At 39.3% G+C, this 20,358-nt stretch overlaps 1 protein-coding gene across 5 annotated transcripts in view; it reads left to right on the top strand.

Annotated features, from left to right (window-relative positions):
• The window catches only part of ZFAND3 (zinc finger AN1-type containing 3), a 118,781-nt gene that overhangs the window by 33,607 nt on the left and 64,816 nt on the right, over positions 1-20,358 (top strand). The gene's annotated exons all lie outside the window — the stretch shown is intronic.

Here is a 20,358-nt window from a genome sequence, read left to right as displayed (position 1 = left end):
GCAAGTCAGCAGGAGGTGAGAATGTTGTTGTTTGCCTTGCAATATGAATTATTAAATGGAACCTTCTTTTCCTTAGTTGTACTCCTCTGTRCAACTATGGACCTGCTATTTCTGATGCATTAGTTCTTGTTTATGCTCAACACAAAGGTGCTTGAATGTTTGAAATAAGGCCCTTATATTTTGTGTTTAAAAATATATATATATATATATAATGTAAATCCTCTTCAGCCCTCTTTTCCTCCTTTTATCTCATCTGCCTGTTCTAAGAAGGAATACCTGACTTATCTTACTTGAGCTCAATAAAAGTAGAGGGCTCAGAAATGTTCAAGAGCCTCTCTGAAATCATTCTAAATTAATTGTACTTCTGCAGAGTACTTTACAATATTCTGTCTCTATTTAAGTGTTGACCACATGTCTCAAAGTCTCTAGACAGAGTAACAGGTATAAGCCTAGGTATTAAATTGCTTCAAATGAATTTGCTCTTGAGATTCTTAAGGTATAGTTGCTTCAGGCAGCTTGCACATCCAGAATAAAAATACAAGAAAACATGTTTTTTGTGTTTGTTTGAAGTTTGAATTCAGAATATTATATTCAGARTATAATCAGGCCAGCACTTATGGTCTGATAAGTGCTGATAAAATGCAAACCTAAGGAGGTRTGCACACTCAATGATACCCCATCATCTGCTGACACTGCAATTGCTTATCTTTCAGTRCAGTACATTACTAAATTCAAATGGTTAAAATACTGGACAGTGTTGTATGGATTAAGTTTTTCAAAAGTACTCATCAGTTTAGTTTGGTCCCCATTAGGTTTATGGAAGTTCTAATATTGGCTGCAGCTGCAGACATTGCCCGAGTGCTTTTTGAAAATCCACTTATACAAAGCAGGCTCTTTCAAACAGGAATTCTACAGACATTCAAGAAAACAACACCTGATACGGCAAGGACTTGTTTTTAATTGGAGCCTCTGGGAACAGTCCTAGAACAAACTATTACTGAGTAAAAACAAAAGCTAAATACATTAAATTGATATAAAAGTAGACTTTTCCTTTAAAACACCCCCAAAAATATTCTGCCTTGAATCCATTTGATTGTGTGTATAGAAAGGGTAACTTTTGTTGTGCAGTCAGCATGGGAAAGAGGGATGCTGGAAATGGATTGTGTCTTATTCAATAGCTAATTCATGAAGCCAAAGGTAAGTGCAGTACTAGATGCTTTGGTAAAGAGATGTGCTTAGAAAATTGGAAGTAGGGAGAAATGATAACATTAATGGGTTGGGATATTTCTAAATAAATTTTTATAGTGCTTCTGCTGGAAGCGCTATTTGCAATGTGCAATTGAAACTTCATCTAGAGACAGTTGCATAGATGGATTCAGAAAAGAGATGGGGACAATGCTTACATTTGTGTCCTGTGAAGCCATAGATCGGAATAACTGAAATCAAGGAAAATACTTCACCATCATATAACCCAAGAATTTTCTGAGATTAAGGGTCATGACTTAGTTCTGTTTTGCTGGTAGTTTGAAGTTGCACATATATTTTTGATCACAGATATTTTGGTGAGTAAAAATTACAGAATTTTAATGTTGCTGTATAAAGTAGGAAATAAATATTGCTGGTAACTGTATAGATTTTTTTTCAATATAAAGGCTTGGCTGTATGCCAGATTATACTGTTGAAATTATAAAACTTTATTTTCTTTGTTGAGTTTTTTGGAGGCACAATAAGGAAAGAAGAGGGAAAATTGAGAAGAAAAATGGACACACATAATCTTTAAATCATTTGATTTTAGAAGAAAGCAGCTATTGGGTGTTCTTTCTATTTCCTGAACTCACTCACATGCCTGACTGTAGAGTTATTTCATGTTTTCATGTATTTTAACCCTTCTACTTTACTGAGCAGACTTTAACTTTGTCCTTTGTCGGGTTCTGAGAGCTTGCAGAATTGGCTCTTTAGGTGATTCACGGTCACTCCTGAAGGATGCAGACACTTTCCTGCTGTCTCTGTCTTCACGCATCCTGCAGGCTGTTCAGTATCCTGGCTTGCATGTGGCTGCAAAACCTACTGCAGGGGTGGGCTGTCGAAAACCAGAGTTCTTCCATAAATGATTTTGCTGTTAACTTGAGGCTCGGGCAAACTCCTAGCATGTGATACTGGAGACCGTTGCAACAGGTACATATTTCAGGTTGCAATTTTATATTTTGCAGTATTTATTGTATTCTGTTGCATGATAAGTTATCCATACACTTGTTTCAACCCTTCTCTTTCGTGAAGTTTCTGTTCTTAAAGAATTAAAAATCTGACACGTTTGCATTTTTCATACTCTCATGTCTTATTGCAGTTCCCCACATTTTAGTGCTTTGTTGCTGTAAAGAACAAAGCAGCCCTAAGTGCTGGACAGCAGCCCTAAGTGCTGGATTTCTCTATGTGTCCACAAAATGCACCTTCTTGGGGGGAAGAATGGAGCGCAGGGTTCCATTTGTTGGTTCCTAGGCAAAGAGGGGCCTCCAAGGTGCTTCATTAGGCTGGCAGTTGCTGCATTCATGGCTGTCTTTGTGTTCTGAAGTACATGGACCGCTACAAAAGCAGCGCTSACTTGCTCGCACTTGAGACTAGTAAAGTTTTGTCTTTAACTTTTATTACACACTCAAGCTTCAAGCTAATAATTCTTTGGAAAGTTGTATGGGTGACTACAGTAGCAACAAAAATACTGCTGATTTTCAGAGCATCCGCTACAGAGAACTATAGCGTTCCGGGTATAAGCAGAGACTTTGTTTAACATGCATTTCATTTCTCTCATTTAATTTCTCTATTCATTGTTTCAAGTCCAAGTGTTTTWAAGGATAGTAGTGAAAAGATGTCTTAATACAAGTAATAAACCTGAGCAGGTCAGCTCATGCTGCATGCTAAGTTTGAGGAAAATGATCACTATGAAAAAGAACTAAGCAAAAAGTTGAATGACTTAGTTGGACTTAYTTATGAGCTTGGTTTGCTCTGCTGACCCTGAAAATTTTATTTTGTCTGTTGGCATGCATTATTCTGCAGTTTATTTAAAAAAAAAAAAAAAAAAGTGAAGATCTGAATAATAGCTTTGATAAGGATGTTAGAACAGAGTAATATTTTGTGGAAGGATTCAGAAAGCATTTATTTGCTTTTAGTTCACTGATTTTCCCCAAAGCTGTCTCCAGGTTTTGGAGAGGAAATAAAATTTAATAGCAAATGAGCTTATATGAGTTTACTTGTACTATCTAAGCTTAGGACTAACTGTTTTAGGGCAATTCTTGACAGAACTATCAGCCACCTTGTTTATGCTGTGTGTTCCCAGGATTCAGTATGTGCAGGAGAAATGAGAAGGCCAAAGAGAAGGTTACGTGAAGCTTTTGAAATTCCTGACTCGCCGTGGCCCTGGGGTTTGAGGAGAGGTTACACTTGGAGCTCCCCTGTTAGTGCAATGCTGCTTGAGGTGTCCACTTCCCCCCTTGTATGAATCATGGACTGGAAGTAGCAGAGTGCAGATATTARGGGTGCTGTATAAAAGGTCTACAGCCCTTGTGGACGTGGGAACGTAGCAGTGTGAAGGCTTTGTGTGTAGCWCTGCAGCAGTGCTTGTAAACAGCGCCAGTGGCTGCAATTAACCTCCTGAGTTAATTTGCTCCCTTACTTTCTCCTTTTTTCGTCTCCTTCATCCTCCTCCAAATAAAGTAGGGGGAAGGTATAAGCCCTAATAGAGGACAGATCCATAAACAATTTAATGTAAGAAAGAAAATTTCCTGGCTGGCTCTCAAATTTTGTGTGTCAAGGTGGTGCGGCTTATTTTTTTTCTGTGGGGTTTTTTTTTTTTTTTCAGTCACATTTGATTCCTCCCACCGCCTCCCACACACGCAGCAGCCGTTGATCAATCCTGTCAGTAACTGACCCTCTGGAGCATTAGGGGCTCTTTCACTGGATTGCATCTTGCAGAACTCACAGTCTAGTAATCTGGCGCTCATTTGTTAAAAATATGAACTATCCTGAGAAAATATTACCTCCTTTCAGTGTGTGCTATGTGAAAAGACAGCCAAGTGTTCTTAAATTTATTTTTCTTTTATCTCAACAAGACACTGCTGGTATTTTCCATGTGTTTTCTTTTTCTTAGCTTGGACAGTTTCCATTCCCATTGTATAGACTGTTGATCTTCAAGCAAAGACAGGACCTCAGCCTCTTGCTTTTTTGTTTCATAATTCTTTCTTTCTAGGATATATTTCCATTTGTGGTAAAGCTAGATTTTTGTCAACAATACCTTGTTCATCTTCTAACTCTTTAACCTTGCCTTATGACTCAYTGAAACATCAGCTGTAATGTCTCTTGTGTATAGATTTTGTGATGATTTAAAAGTTGTTTAGAAATATGACTAAATCGCCATGATTTTTGCATGTTTTGGGGCATGAAAACAGAGCAGGTGCATCCCACGGATTTCATTTATCAGACTTTCATGTAGCTCCGTTCTCCTCTGCCTGCGTGTGCARGAGAGGTGGGGCATTTTTCTCTTTTCATATCCACCAATTTATTTGAGTTATGGAGAAATCTGCTCCATTTTCTATACTTGCTCATTTGGAAACCTTCTCTAGTTTATGGAGGCAGTAGCGATTTGTTCCCCAGCCTCCCTGCGGAGTTGGCTCCATATTACAATCTAATTCCGTGTCCGTGTCGTGCACTCCTGCGCCGTTAATTTGTACATTTCGATGCAGTTTGTTTCATCGTGTTTTTGTAATGCAAGCCGAACGTAACGAGCTGTGTGCTTCGGGGACCCAGCCCTGCCTTGCCAATTAGAACAAGTGGTTGCTGTGAGAGAGACTGCTTTAAATAAAACATGGCACCTCTGCGTGGGACCAGCGGCCTTTGGGGAATTGCGAAATTGTTTAACTCCTTTCTCTCTGYGAAGAGAGGTCAGTATCTGTGAGCACGTTTCGAAATCATCCAGCTCCTTCCTTGGAGGAATGTGATGCAGATTCATGCCCTGTTTTGCAAATGAAATGGAGTTTGTCTTTGGAGACGCGCGTTACGCAGCACTGCATGTGCAGTATTTAGAAATGCGCAGGGTAGCTGTCCAATTTACTGCATGTTTTCTAGGCCTCTAATCACAAATGCCACATGAAAATTGGGCAGCACCAGCAGCTGCTTTTCGCTTTCGCCTTGTGCTGCTGCTCCCCAGGAGGCTGTGGTAAGATGAGAAGAGAACCAGGAGGTAACAGACCTAGTTATAAAATATATTTCATAAGTTAAGAAATCTAGAAGCAACACTTAAATAAGAGTGTTTCTAGACTAGGGTTATGTATTAGGTGAACATGAGGAAGGACTCAGTGTTATTTTACTAGAGGTACTTGGAAGGAGCCCTTCTGTGGTCTTTGATACTGCTCTTGTGACTGTTGCAGAAACTGCCCAGCGTTCTGCTGGTCTTTAATTGACCAGGAGCTTGACTAAGCTAAGAACGAATATTTGGGAAGGAAATTCTACTTTCATACTTAGATTTTTTTTTTTTCTTTTGCATCTCATCTCTCCTATTTTGTTTCCCCTTTCTTCACCCTAACTTGCACCTAAATTGTTCACCTAAATTCCAACATTTGACCTAATTCAACATTTCAGCAGTTCTTATATACACAAGCAATTCAAGACCAAGAAGAAATTCCCCTGGGAAGGCCGTTTCGCTCGGCAGGTAGCAGTTCTTGCTAAGATGATATAAGCTGTTAGCCAAGTAGGTGTGTAGGAAATGTAACTGATGACTTCTCAATTGTCTATTCCTTCTTTTTCTGGAAGGAAGAAAAGTAGCTAGGACCTTGAGAACTGAGATTTCCTTTCACACTCAAAAATGAGAATTGCGAATTTAGACAAGTCATTTTTCTGTCTTCCCCTTCTGTGCCTCTATTCCTCATCATTTACTGAGAGCTGATAACATTTTGCTAATTCACTGGAACGTTTGAGAAGATAAAGAGTGTGATGTTCGGTACAGCTATAGTCATGTAAGCAGCTGAGATAAATCTAGCTCTCCATCCTGGGAAAAGTAAACTCATTTTGAGAAATAATATCTGCTATTTTCTCTTCCAAATCAGCTTGAAGCAAGCATGCTGTTAGTATATATTAGATTAAAATGCAACACAGCTGTCTTGAAAGTTAGTCAAACCCCCTTGGTCTGAGTACATTATCCAAAACCTGGAATAAAAGCTTGTTGCTTAGGTTATATGGAATACAGATGCATCTAAATACAGATGCATCTGCATACTATGTTTAGCAAAGAAGTACAGGGTCAGATCTTATGGAAGAAGGTGATTCTGCCTTATCTGTGCATGCATTTGCACCCACCTACTCACGAGCACCAGGATGTCCAAGTAGTCCATCCAGGATCACCTGTATGTGACACAGAGGGCAGGGGGTGCTGCCTACTGAGTCCTCACAACGATGACAAGGTGATTTTGGACAAGCCTTTTATATCCTTCAGGAATGGATTCTGTTTATGATTTTTTGCCTCATTATTTTGTCTCTGCCCTCATAAGTCTTAGGCAGAATTCCAGAATTTCAGTTTTCTTGTTTTTCTTGTCTGGGTATTCTGTGGCTGCAGTTCTGTTCTCCATTTTCTTGAGACTTTATCATCAGTTGGGCTCTCTCCCTTTATTTGAATGAAATGCTACAATGTTGAACTGTTGCAATTAATGCATGCCATTCCTTATAACCCTTGTTAAATCACTTCTTCTGGAGCGTGCGCGCATTCCCTCTTGTACTTCATTCACTCCAGACCACGTTTCTGTTAGCAAGCTCTGCAATAAAAAGTTCTACGTTCTTGCAGAGTTAGTCACCAGAGGGCAAACTGCTCATGCAGATTGATAGTACTACTCTGACTTGGCTTTAGCTCTGTTAGCTGTGTTTTCTCTTATTTACTTACTTATTTTTACATATGGTCTGTATTTGAATTTGTCTGTAGTATTAGTTAGAAAGTGAAAAGAATGACCATCATATCCTGAGATGTGAAAGTTAGTATTTTAAATTGAATTAGAAATAACTTGTTTATGTTAAAGTTGAAACTGTTGGGCTAATCTGCAAATTTTTGGAAAAATCCCCTTTCAGACAGATTTTTTTTTTTTTCCTTGTGATTGCATCACAATATTAACAAATTATGAGGAGAGGTGAAGAATAGGACAAAAGGTTTTCTAGTAGGAATCTGACTTAAAGGTCAGATTACTTGTAGGACTGCGGAGAGGGCCTTTTTTGAATCTAAAGTACCTGGATCTCTATCAGTTGAAGGTTTAAGATTTGATGTTCCTTTTCCTTGGTAGAAAGTGTAGACTATTCACTGACGGCATGAAACTTTCCATCTAAATCCTGAATATATTTTGTTGTACTTGTAGGAAGTGCCTTTTGAAAGTCTTGACATACTCCTGTTTATGCTCTATTACAATAAGCAAATGCGTTGCTGTAGATTAGCTTTTAAAAGATCATTTGCATTAATGTTCCTGTAGAACTCTGAATTCCAGAGTAATGCAAATTAGAAATAACTGCTTCGTGTGCATATAAATATAGGGAGGAAAAATCCTCCTGTGTTAAAGAATTGACAATTTAAGGATGATGATAGGAGGGCTGTACGATGTAGGTGGCTCTTGAATGTACCCTATAACACATGAATTTCTGTCTTACACCCTTGAAATCTGTGCCCGTAAGAAAGGCATAGWTAGTATTTTTTTCCTTTTTAGGGAATTTGATCAATGTCTTCTGCTTTCAGGGTGTTGCTCTGGATACTTCTACATTTTCAACAGGAGGTGGGATGTTCCTGTTGCCCTATCTGATCCCACATGGTTAGTGGGAAACTGTGAATATGGAAATAATAGGAGAATACAGAAATAGTTAAAAATAGAACTGTTACTCTTGTTCCTTTCCATGTCATGATGATCACTCAGCATGCCAGATGTCTAATCAAATCCAGATTTAGGAATAATTTATAGGAGATGTTAAGCTGATTCAGTTTAAGGCTTGCTCTGTTAAAGCTAAATGGAGCTTCTTAAAATTTTATTTACCCTCATTATCTTGTTTAGTGTTTTGTTGCTAATCTAAACTGTGTTCTGCTGCTTTACTAGCAGCTGCTCTGGATTGTTTTCTGCCAGTTAATTTCTAGAGAAGACTGCCTGGATAAGTGTAGCTGATAAACATTTAGTTAAAGTGAGGTTTATATGGTTTTATAAACCGTATAAAAAGGTATGGTGATACATGTCTTCTATTTGTACAAACAATATGCACATCATAGCTGTGCATAGAGAGGGTAATCCTTTTATTGCCAGCTTGAGTTATTTTACTACCACATGCTTCTGTGGGCCAGTACAGGGGTTGTGTTTAAGCCTGTTACTAATCACACACCCAAAAGTTTACCTTCAGAGAACTTAAAGGTTGGAAGATTGAACACTCRGGATTTAGGAAATGTCATAAGAGGTTGCTGTGCTGTAATAATTAATGCAAGTTGTGTATGCTATAACTCTCTTTTAATTATGCTGAAGAGGTCAAAGAGTAAAAGAAAGTTTTAAAATTACCCAGTCTGATCTCCTGGTTTAAATCACAGGTTATTTAAACATAGGTTAAAAACGGGTATTTCATGTAAAATCTATTTGTCTAAAACATCACCTTCAAACAGGAAGCCCACCTTTAGGGGAAAACACTGGGAGTGTTGCTGCATACGCCACTGGCATTAGAATTTCTAATGAATAATCTTCCCTACTCTTTAATAAGAAATAAGACACCTATTATTAATCATCTGTGATTCTGGGTGGGTAGCCCCAAAGAATCCCCCTTTCCYTTCCTGCACAGGCTGCTCTACTAACCAGGGAGCAATGTAAGACATTTTGTTTTACTGTAAGTGTTCTTAATGCTCTCACTCATAGCCTGAATAAAGAATTCTTAATTTCTTTATGGGACTTATTTACAGAGTTCATTAGCCCCCTAGGGTTTCAGTGTTATAAATTAGCATCTTGACAGTGCTGTGATTTGAGATGATGATGTTCTTGTTCGCTCTGCACAGGTGAGACTCTAAAGCGCAAGTGTCAAACATCTCCGCATTCTGGATACCCTCTCAGAGAAGCCTGTCACTGTTGCTCTCTCTTAATCAGCCTCCCTCCTCCCCCACAATCGTATATAATTGTATGATGTTTTGACCACCAGTCTAGCAGAGAGCAGCTTTGCTTTCTGTGCAAGTTTGATGTCACATTTTGAACTGATTTTATCCAGTCCTGTGAGGTGAAGATCCTCTAAAAGAGACATTCTGTGATTGTGTCAATAATTAAAGTTACAGGAAGAGGTGAGAAAACATTACAGAAAGCACCATTGCTGACATTTCCTGATTCTGACTACTTGATTTTTGAAGATTAATGTAAATTTGTTTTTGCCATCCACTAATGTCTTCCTCACCCCCATCCTTCTCTTTTAAATAATTTCTGTTGTGTAGAACTGAGTGCTACCGGGCCAAAGCGTTAGAAAATCAGCATTAGAAGGTCAGGATCAAATCATATGTTTGACCCAAATGGTGTAARAAGAAATGCTATCTCATGATATATTACACGTACATTGAAAAAAATTGTTTTCARTTAATTAAACCAGGAAGGAGAGATCCATTTCACCTCTTCATTGGTAATTATAAAAAAGAGAGGCTTTGTTCTAGCTAAAGAGGTGAGTTTTTTTCCTCCTGTCTTTGCTTCTGAAGCAAAAGAAAATCTAGATGGTATCTATGGAGGCRAATACTAGAATTATCTGCCTTGTTCTTGAGGCTGAAAATGAAAGGTGCTTGTGTTGCTGTCCAACACTGTGTTTTATCGGTGCTATGCTGCTCGTATAAGCAAGCTTTCCTTCCCCTGTGCTGACCTGTCCTGCCGTGGAGGAGGAGGAGGGAGCCGATGGCCGCGTGATGAGTGCGCGGGTTCAGCGCCGGTGCGTCGCTTCCAGGGCTGTAACCAAACAGCCTCCGACTGAGCAGCCTGCAGCAGCAACCTGCAAAACTGCTTCTGGGCAACCTGGCCTCTTTTCTTTCTTTTTGTCTTCAAGACTCGCAAATATCTAGAGAAAACTGTGATCAAGCATTTGGARGTTCATATCTACCAAGCTGTCAGTAGTGAGTTAATGGTTAGAAATTTCTCATTTCTTAGTCTTTACCTTGCAATATTTTTGTTAGTACAGTTGTATTTGAACAGATAGCATTATTATACAACTGGAAACTATTTTAGTGGATGAGCCACAAGACTGTAAAAGCTCAGTTTAGGATATGTATAACAATCCGTTGCTTTGATTTTCAGAGCACGTGAAAATCACAGCAGATGTACAACCGCTAGCCAAAGGATGGGCATTAATGTTGAAGAACCATCATTATGTGGGAACTTGAATCCGTGAACGTGGGTGACGGAACAAAGAGCCTTTGGGACCGCAAAATGCGGAGGTTTAACAGTATTCTCCAAATCAATCCAGTTTGGTAACACTGGATTGCAGTAGATTTCCACTACATTTCAGTCCATCAGATTTTCCCTTGAAGGAGTTTTGATATGCTTCAGACACAGGAAAATATATGGGAATATTCATATATTCATTGAATGGGTTTATAAATGCAAAATTGTTGGAAGCTTTTGTCACAGAAACCTGCAAAAAGATTTTTTTTTTATGTAAAGGTCAAATTTCTTGTATTTGTTCCTATTTGAGCTATTCTTGACAGAATGAAAGCTCTTCTCAATTTATAAGATATTTACAGTGAGTTACTACTGCATAAACACCTGCTACTGTGAGCAGTTCTTGGTTCTGCTGATCACACCCTAGTAATAGGGAAGGAGAATTTAAGAGATTTTATTTATGTATTTGAGCTTTTTCTGGGGATACTATAGCCGAGCACAGGATGCCCATTTACAGGACAGGAATAATTGTTTTTAACTTGGAGCTGTTTTCCCTGCAGTAAGCTGCAGCAGGTAATGCCTGGAGAGCAAGAGAGAGAGAATGAATAGTCAGGCCTGACTCTTCACGCACCCACCTGAGCCTGAGAAATTAAATTCCTCCCTAAAGGAAGGAAAACTTGGCTGCTTCCTCACTTTTGACTTCTGAAGATGTCATTGGTGGTGCCTGAGACATTATCCTCTTCTAACGGATTTTTGAAAAGGCACTAAGTGTTCTTGCTTACTATACCTTAACTTTATTGCTGTATTATTATTATCAAATCCCCAGCCATGAGTAACGTATTTATTGAAAGGAACTTGTCCAAGCTTGCTGGTGACAGCAGTCTAGTTCTCTGTACTGTTCTTAAGCGCTCATAGCATAGGGATGTGACCACCTTCAAATGAAGATCAGGTAAAATGATCTCAAATKAATAATATATACATCTCTTTCTGGGTGTGTAATAATAAATATCCTGTATGTAACACAGTGTTTTCCAATTTGAGGGTGTGCAGTTATTTTTAAAAATGTTTTTGTGAAGAAATCTCATAGCGCAGTCGGATGGATCATAGTGGATGAACAAGGCAATGTGGAGATTGATGACCTGCTCACTGTCCATTTTACCGAGTCAGGTTGGAAGAGAAACTGAAAAGTGTGTATCTTGATCTTCCCTTTTATTTTTGTTTTTGGTGGATTTTGTATGGATCTGTCTCTGCAAATCAAAAGAAGTGTTGTTTTGCTGGAGTTTTGTTCTTTCAGTTTTTTTTCTCTTTTCCTCCTGCAGCGTTAGCCTTACTCTGTATAAAAAATTGAGCTTGTATAAAAAATAAGGGTATGCTTTGCTTTGCCATGTCCAGTTGTTTCTGCAGCAGCAGTGGAAAAAACTCAAAGGGAACTTGTGGAATGTTACACTGGAGGCTTAACGCTTTTTTTCTTAGCATTCTTATAATGATGGGACATTTACCTGACTTGGCCATGGACACAGCTTAATAACATGAGAATTCACCTATAAATTGCTTTCAGTCAACATGGTGCAGTGTGGCCCGCTAAGATACAGGGTTTCTAAAGCCGGCTTGCTATGGCTGTTTAAAGAATATTTGTGATTTGGCTTTTAATGCTGCCAGTGCTGCTTGTTTAACCAAGAAAACACTTCTCAGAACATGTGTTAGGGAACTTCCAATTGCATTTCAGTTAGCGCTCTATTGTGTTTTCAGGAATAGAGAAACGCTCTAGCAAACAAGAAATGTCCTACAAAGCATAACAAATGCTAAGCTGAGTTATTGTGTAAATATACACAGTTATAGTTTAGTTTCTTAGTTAACAAACAAAAGTGCTRAATTTCAAGTAAAGCCATTTTTAATTGCAAGTTGATATGTGTAAATGTTAACAGTGACTAAGAATCAACTTTTAACACTGATCATCAACTCTAAAAGCGTTTAGGCTTAAAGCAGTCTTCTGTGAAACAGAATAAATTTACTAAGTTTTAAAGCCTTACAGTTCTTGCTAGATCTGCCTGTGGAGAACCAACTCCTGCTRTTTTCCCTTTCCTAATGAAATTCTAAGGAATTCAGAATCTTAAACTAGAAGAAAAGCATAAGATACTGTGAGATTGGGACTTAAAATCTTAGTTGGCAGCACTGTATTTTACATTTTATTGAGCTGGTGAAGAGAAGTTGTGTTCTGCTTTGTGTTTTCCCCAAAGTCTTAAGCTCAATAACYGCAGAATATGGGTAAAACATGTAACCGCGGGAGTTGCAATGTTTGCTGTTTCTTTCTTTCTTTCTTTGCTGAAAAAAAAATCATCCAGTATTCTCTAACTTCTGTACTTTCCATTTCATGGAGAGTTCTTTTCAGCGCTCAACTTTATGCTCATGCAGGCCACATTTATTTTTTTTCCTTTCCTGTTTCCTGTGTGTTTTCACACCAGCCAAAAATTCAACTGAGCCTTTTTTTTTTTCTTTGAGGACATGGTTATGTGCCCAAAAGTAACATGAGCCTTTTTGAAGTAAATGTATCATGATTTATATTTTCTTCTCCTGTGAAACAGTCCAGCCTGGGGTTTGCTGCTTAAAGGTTTAAGATGGGAAGGTGTGCAGCAGGATGAGAGACTCATCCTTTGCCTTTTCTTTGGTAGGATTGTCTCGGTTTAGTTTGCAGTGCCAATGATGGATCACAGAGCTCACTTTTGGCACCCCCTTCCCCTAGATGTGTGGCTTTGCTCTTAGCAGAAGGAGCAGGAATCCGTGCTCTGGTAACGTCCTGGGCACCTTTACCCAAACACACACTTTGCTCATGGCTGAGCTCAGGAAGAGGAAATTTCCTAAATCTGGACTGTTCCCTTCTTCGAGCTGGGGAGAGGTTGGGTAAAACTGGTAGTAAATTACTGCCTGTCACCCCTTTCTTGGTCTGCTCTGTTCTGCCTTTCTTGTCACAACTTGCCCTGCTAAAAGCTCTCTGGTTTATTGTGTTCATTAGGTATAGAGACCTAATGCTGAGATGATTTTCCTGGAGAAGTGGAACTCGATTCCTGTCTTGCGCTTCCCAAAGCAGAGCAAGTAGGAGGTTTCCTGCCTCTTTCCCCAGTGGTACTGCTGGCTGGGGGAACYGCAGGTGGAAAAACTCTCCTGCTGCTGTGCACGTCGATAGCTGTTTATGCAGGGAGGGATTAGCAACCTCGCAGATGGGCCCTGCCCTGGTAGCAAGGTTATAGGCTGATACCAACATGAATTAGCTGAGAATTTCATGCCCCCCTGACCTGTGGTATAATGTTACCCTGCTGCAGGGCTGTGAAGTCATTTTCTCATCTCCTCTCAAATTAATGTTGATGTTGTGTTACTGGCCTCAGATTAGACCATAAAGAAAAAATCTTACTGGATATTAAAATTAATTGTAAGATAAGCACGGCCTCGCTGGGAGTGAAATTCTCCTAGAAAGATGATAATGTGAATCTGTATTTCAGCTTTCCCTTCACTTTCTTGTCTGAAAAAATGCTCTCAGGGCATCAGGAGAACACCAGAGGTAGGGATGAGTCAAAATAAAGGTGARAGAAGACGCTGCAGAACATGGCAAGCCTGCGACCCTCCGTGCTGGTGTTTCAAGGAGCAGGAACTCCCAGKGACTGCTGCCGTCAGGAAGCGTTACAGCACCCTTTGGTAACTGCCCTGTGAYGTGGTGTTTGCTTCTTTGCTAGTTAGTGATGTGCATCTGCTGTGATGTAGTGAGGAGCGGGAAAGCTGTTGGTAGTGACATGARAGGCTGTTGGGGTTTGCTTTGCTTTGCTGCCAGGCCGGGGCGAAGGTCCCTCCCAGGCTGCTTTCAGTCCCGGACGTGGGTTTGGAGATGGCAACGCTTTCCCTCTAGTTTCCCCACATCTAATTTAGCTCGGGTCAATCCCAACTAGATGTTACTGCTAAGGAGTAGCTGCTTGGCCCGGGGAAGATGCATCTGCTTTATAACCTGCTTTCTAGTTAACACTAGTTGAAATTGCAGAATACAGCAGCTGTAATTCTGGCTGCTAACCTTACGGCACGGCCATAGGGGATGAGCTGATGTTCTCTGTACACACAGCTGGGGAGGGGCAGCAGGAAGGAGGTTTGGGTTTCTTTGTTTCTAAGATAATTTCTCAGCACTACTTGGAGACTTGCAGTCCTTCAGACAAGGCTTAGGCACCCAGGTAGGTGACCTGATACCTTGTAGAGAGAGCATGAACTTCTGCCAAGAGGAATGATGTAAATAGGAAATAATTTACTAGTTACCAGCACTAAACAATGCAGCATTCAACTTTGTAAGGGATTTTTTTTAAGACTGAGCATTTCAGAACCTGCTGTATTCATCAGTCAAGTGATAGCTTGGCTTTGATATTTTGTTTGATTTTTTTTGTTTTTCTCTGGGGGATTGGCCAGTGGCCAGTAATGGATGAAGGGAAGGAAATTTGTCTTCAGTTTTGCTCTATGGAGTAGCTCTAATGTTCYGGGTAGCAACAGAATCACCTAGGTCATGTTTTTATTTCTATATTTATGCCTTTCTTTCTATATTTAACCCTTTAATCAGTTTATCTGTGTCGCATACATTAGTTTCGCTTTTGTGGAGTATGATTTCAGTAGCTGTGTGTCTGGTGCCCTCCAGAGCCAGGGATGGGCGGAGGATGAGGAGGGAGCCAGTTCCCTAGGCCTGGGGTATTCTGATGCTGTTCCTCTTTGGGGGGCTGGGGGAGTTCTGGTGGGAGAACTGGTTGGGGAAGGGTCCTGCTCATTCAGCAACAGTCATTGCAGAGAGAGGTATATGAGGTACTAGGGTTCCTGCGCATGGTAAGAGTCTTTTCAACTCATTTGCTTTGATGAGACATGACAGAGAGAAGAGCTTTGTTTTTTTGGCTTAGGTTACTGAAACACCCCTCGCTAAAGGGACAGCTGGAAACTTTTCTGCCAAARTCAGGAGTTTTGCAGCTCATCTGTTAATGGGGAAATCTGTTAAAGGGGAAAGCTTTGGTTTGTCAGAACCTATAAGCTGGTGAGATAAAACCTGTTTGTTCATCTTACCAGTCTGCAGATGTTACAGGATTTCTGATGAACTTTTTGCATAGAACCTGGAAGAGAGAAATTGCTTTGAACATTAAGGGTGAATGAATAAAGCGAAATGCTTCAAAATTTGAGCAATGCGTCTGTCTACACCTGTCAGTGTAGTAACCCCTTACAGTCAAGAGGGTTAAGGGCAAACGTATCTCTGATAACTTTCTGTAAGAAGCAGTTTGAATCCTTAGGCTGTGATACGTTACTTGCCTTGTGTTATCAGTGTTAAGTGGTCTTTGCAAATCAGATGTGCCACAGTAACCTCTTTAAATGCTTGAAAAATCCCGACCTGCAGTTTTCAAGAATTGTAAACAAAAAGTACAGAGCTTATCTGAGAGGCAGACATGTATTAAAATGTTAAACAGCAAAGCCCCTGGTGCTTTCCACTGAATGGAAATAACTGAAAYGTTAACAATTTTTATTCTTTCTTAACATGATATATCATTTGTGATACTGCTGCTTCCTTTCCTGTGTTATCTCCTTCTGTATAGGTATAAATGGTAAATGTGAGCTGCATTTTTTAAGCAATGTTTCCTACATCTGTGCTGTGCTGTCCCTCTGCTGTTTAAATTGATTGGGTCTTTTCTTTTAAAGCCTATAATGAGGCTTCAAAACTGTTTTATTTTCTAGGATCTAGGCTCTCAAATTTGTTCATGCTTGAGGTGTACTAGGCTATGAGTAGATGAACCATTTTTCCATATATATGCTTATTATCTTTTCAAAGAAACAGAAAATAAATCTTAACTCTAGCCTGGCAATATAATATTTGTGTGACATTGAACTCTTCACTGGTTAAAAACCTAGGGTAAAGTTAAGTTCAGACCAATAAAGCTAACATAAAGGTATGACAAGCCATGGGAGAACTCTGCTCAATACTAACTTTACTGTTTTGTTCAGTAATGTGTATCTGGCTTCTTCATCCAGCTGGGAGGATCACACCTGCAGCTGCTCCCTACCAGTGTTAGTGAAAGCTGTATGCAGAGCTCCTTCAGTAGGGCAGGAAAGATTTAGCCTATATAATAAAAGTAAAAGTTTTGAGAATTTATTTTCTCCTTATGAATCAGTTTGACCGCATTAGAAATCTGAACTGCTGTCAGCGTCACGCAACTCGTGTCAAGTTTCTTGAAAGCAAGAAAACCTGATGCGATGATACTGTGCTCGTGTCTGTATGGCTCTGAGCTCTGGTGGAAAAATCGCTCTGCACTTTGCTTGGAACCTATCAAAGCTATTCAGTAAACAGGAAACGGTAAAATAACTGAATGTGAATAAGTTAGTGTCACAGCATGATATCATTGGTGATAAAAAAAAGTTATTAGCAAGCCTGAAAAAATCCCTTTGGCTTGCTAATGCTTCAGTCGCTGTAATAAACCTAGATGGTCTTGAAATGATGATAAAAAGGTAAATGCAATGATAAAAGGTAAATGCAATGATAAAAGGTAAATTTCACCTTCATTTTGCAATGAAACGTGGCCTTTAGGAAGAAAGTTTCCTCCTGGGTGTAGCTGAGGAAGGATATAGGCATCTACACATCAGCTCCTGACCCAACAATCCCATACTGCTGTAGCTCTGGTTCTGAACAGTAAGTTCAAATCGTTCAGCATAATTTGATATAATAGATGATATGTACACTTTATTCTAAACAAATCCAGATATGTCTCCAACTTTTTTCCTCCATGCATTGGCCGTGTTTTCTTAGAAATCACTGAACATTATCCCAGAAATTTGATTTTTCCTAGAAAGAGGAAGTATCTCTCACTTCAAGTCTTAGTCCCTGGTTGAAGATATTCTTTCTACAAGTATGTACTGGGAGGATTTCTTTTTGTCACCAGTGAATCATTTTGCTTTTAGTAGTTGTTCTATGTGTAAAATCTTTTCATCTGCTTTCTAACATAAGATATTCAAACTGACCCGGACTCCAGCGAAATGCTTTGGCATTATGGTACTGGATAAGCACTATATGTAATCTAAGGTGGCAGTTTCCTGAAATATTGCATTCGCAGGCTATTTTTAGGATTGTCCTTCAAATTTCTATTTAAGCAGATGCCTATGTCAGCGTATACTTAGTAACAAAATGTGACTACAGTGCAGCTCTTACTGGAATTTTGAATGAACTTTGGTAAGAGGATGTTCTGTGCTTTGACATATATTTAGTGTGTGTATATATTTTCTTACATGTATATATTTTTTTCTTTTTCTCCTGGTAAAAGGCTTGTCAYGCACTTGTGTCATGCAGTTGTTTAAATGGCAAGGGAAAGGGGAAGGATCATTGAATCTGGCTTGAAAGTGTGTCCCTTACTATTTTGACATTTCTAAGCGAAATTCTATCTCTTGCTGCTAGTGGAATAAGAACTGATCAGCAACACTGAATGTGACAGTGAATGAATGAGAGAGTGAAAGGTGAGATGAGAAGAGAGACGGTGACAGCATCATAATGTTAGAGATGTTTATGAAAGAATATTTGGTCTGTTGAGGCACTGCGCTGTGTCAGGGCCATACAGGAAGCTATTGACTTTTGCATAGATTCCATTAGATCCTCAATTTGGGAACTTCTCAGTAGAAATTTAATTTGTTAACCTGACACAGACCTTTTTTTTCTTTGCCTGTGCTGAGCTGCTGTTAGGAAGTTAATTGATATCAGAGGCCTTATTCAGAGTTTTTAATTCAGGCACCAGAAATAAATTTATATTTCAGTTGCCTGAGGCACCTCGAAGTATATATTTCTGCAGTGAGTTCTGTTTGGTACAGTCTCTGTAATGAACTTATTCAGTTCAGAGTTAATGTAGGTCTCAGATGCTGGTAGATTTTCTCTTCTGGAAGGCATGATTTAAAAGGAGAAGACAGAAAATGTATTTTATCAGAATTATTTAGTAAAGAAGAAAAATACAATTCCTATTTACATAACAGATCCAACATGCCATAGTAAGTTGAACTTTCATATTCCTTTATGAAAATCTTCATGCATAGACTTAGAAATATGCATGGTTGAAAGCTATTGAGCAGTGCATCAAAAACTAAACTTCTTTAGTTATTTAACATTCAAGTAAGATAGCCTATTTTATATTACTTAAATATTCTCATATACTGGGAATGAATTTGTGTTTATTTCCTTTCTTATTCTGGTATACATTTCTCATTAAATCATACTATTTCTTCAGTCCATATATGGAACTTACTCTTCTCCACTGGTTGCAAAAAAGGTAACAGATTAAAATTGGTAAAAGAAGCCAAGAATTAATAGGAAAAGAATTAATAAAACTGCACTGATTGTAAAAATATTGTTCTAAAACAGAAGTTCTTGTTAGCCAAAAGATGAGGATAGTGGTGGTGAAGATGGCATTTGTGCTATAGATGCCAAAAATATCCCAGAGCAAGCAGTCATTCAAAGAGGCAAAAAAATGGAGGCCACTCTTGCTCTTAAATATGTGCTTAGGAGATAAAAATGTGCTTAATACTAACCCATATTTATGTTGGTTAATGCATCTATAAAATATGCTCTCTGTTTCTAGAATAAGATAAATGTCCTTGGCTCTTTTGTAGACCAGAGAATCTTATGCATACATTTCCCTTGACGTACCAGTTGTTTTACCSTAGTATTAAATGGTAGAGGATGAGATGGAATGCCTTCTGTGTTGAAGTATAAACATGTAAATTGTTTGCTGTGGTGAAGGCCTGTCAATATTTACATTTATAGACCGTATAGTAGATAGTGGATAGTACTGTGTCCCAATATTGCAAAGCATTAATAAGAGTGAACTTCAGGTGTGCTTGGATGTGGGGGAAAGTTGCTTAAAATTCTGATTTAGTAAGGGAGCAGATGTAAACACAAGGAGATCAAGCTTAGATTAATAATGAGGAAAAAAAAAAAGAACAATTGTTTGTATCTTTGAGGGAGAAAACAAAATCTTTAAAATGAACTCTTTGCTTTGGGATAAAAGTATCTGGATCCTTCTTTTGTTTTACTGTCTTCTGTTATTACCAAATGTTTAGAAATGCCAAATACTCCTGCCTGAAACGTCCGTATCTGCCCAGTGCTGCTTCGCAGCCGCGGGCAGCTGTTGCTGTAAGTGTTGTGCCCAGCCAGCGCACCGAGGAAAGATCCCACGAGGCCTTTCCTGTGAAGTCCTCGGCGTAAGGTCTGCATTTAATTAAGCGACGTGTTTAGCCTGTGGTACAGGCGGCTCTTGTCCCCTTTCCCCGAGGTAACTTGCGTAGGGCTGTGACTAAACACAGGGTTTGAGGCAGTTTCCTGAGGCGCCACGGAGCGCAGCCGGGTGCTGAGGCGGCTGTATGGAGCTGCGGCCTCCTCAGCGGCACCACGAGGAGATGCAGTGGCCTCCCCCATGGCTGCTCCTCCAAGCAGCCTCCCCACCTTGCCTGCTCCGGGGCTGAGGAAAAGCTGGAGCCCTTCTGCAGGAGTCCAGCTGTTAAAAGCCTGGTGATATTAAAACGTTCTGTTGAGCATAGGAGGATTTGCCCTCACGCTTTGCAAAATGCCACATCTCGAACTAGGAGGAGTTCTTCAGGTTTTAGTAGTAACAAACAGCTTTTTACCTTCCATAGCATATAGGGATCTGAGTATGTTAAATGATGAGTATATTAAATGATTAGTACAACTGGATTGATGGATTTTGGAAATCATTTTAATTAATAGGCAGTCATTGTGATTTGCACGTTAGTAAGTTGTGCCTTATTTTTAACCTGCAGTGGAATTGATATTTGATAAGAGTTCTAATGTTTTATCTTTGCTAGGCAGAGGGTTAAAAACAGTGGTCCAGACCCATGTATTGTTGTTTCCATGACCTATTGCAACATGTTTGTGAGAATAGGTAAAAGACTTTGTAAAAAAAAAAAATTAAAAATTAAAAAAAATTAA

This window comes from Nothoprocta perdicaria, unplaced genomic scaffold, assembly GCF_003342845.1.
Source record: "Nothoprocta perdicaria isolate Ctin4 unplaced genomic scaffold, notPer1 scaffold_139, whole genome shotgun sequence".
Classification (NCBI taxonomy): domain Eukaryota; kingdom Metazoa; phylum Chordata; class Aves; order Tinamiformes; family Tinamidae; genus Nothoprocta; species Nothoprocta perdicaria.
Note: the sequence above shows the minus strand (reverse complement) of the source record. Positions and strands in the feature narration are given on the sequence as shown.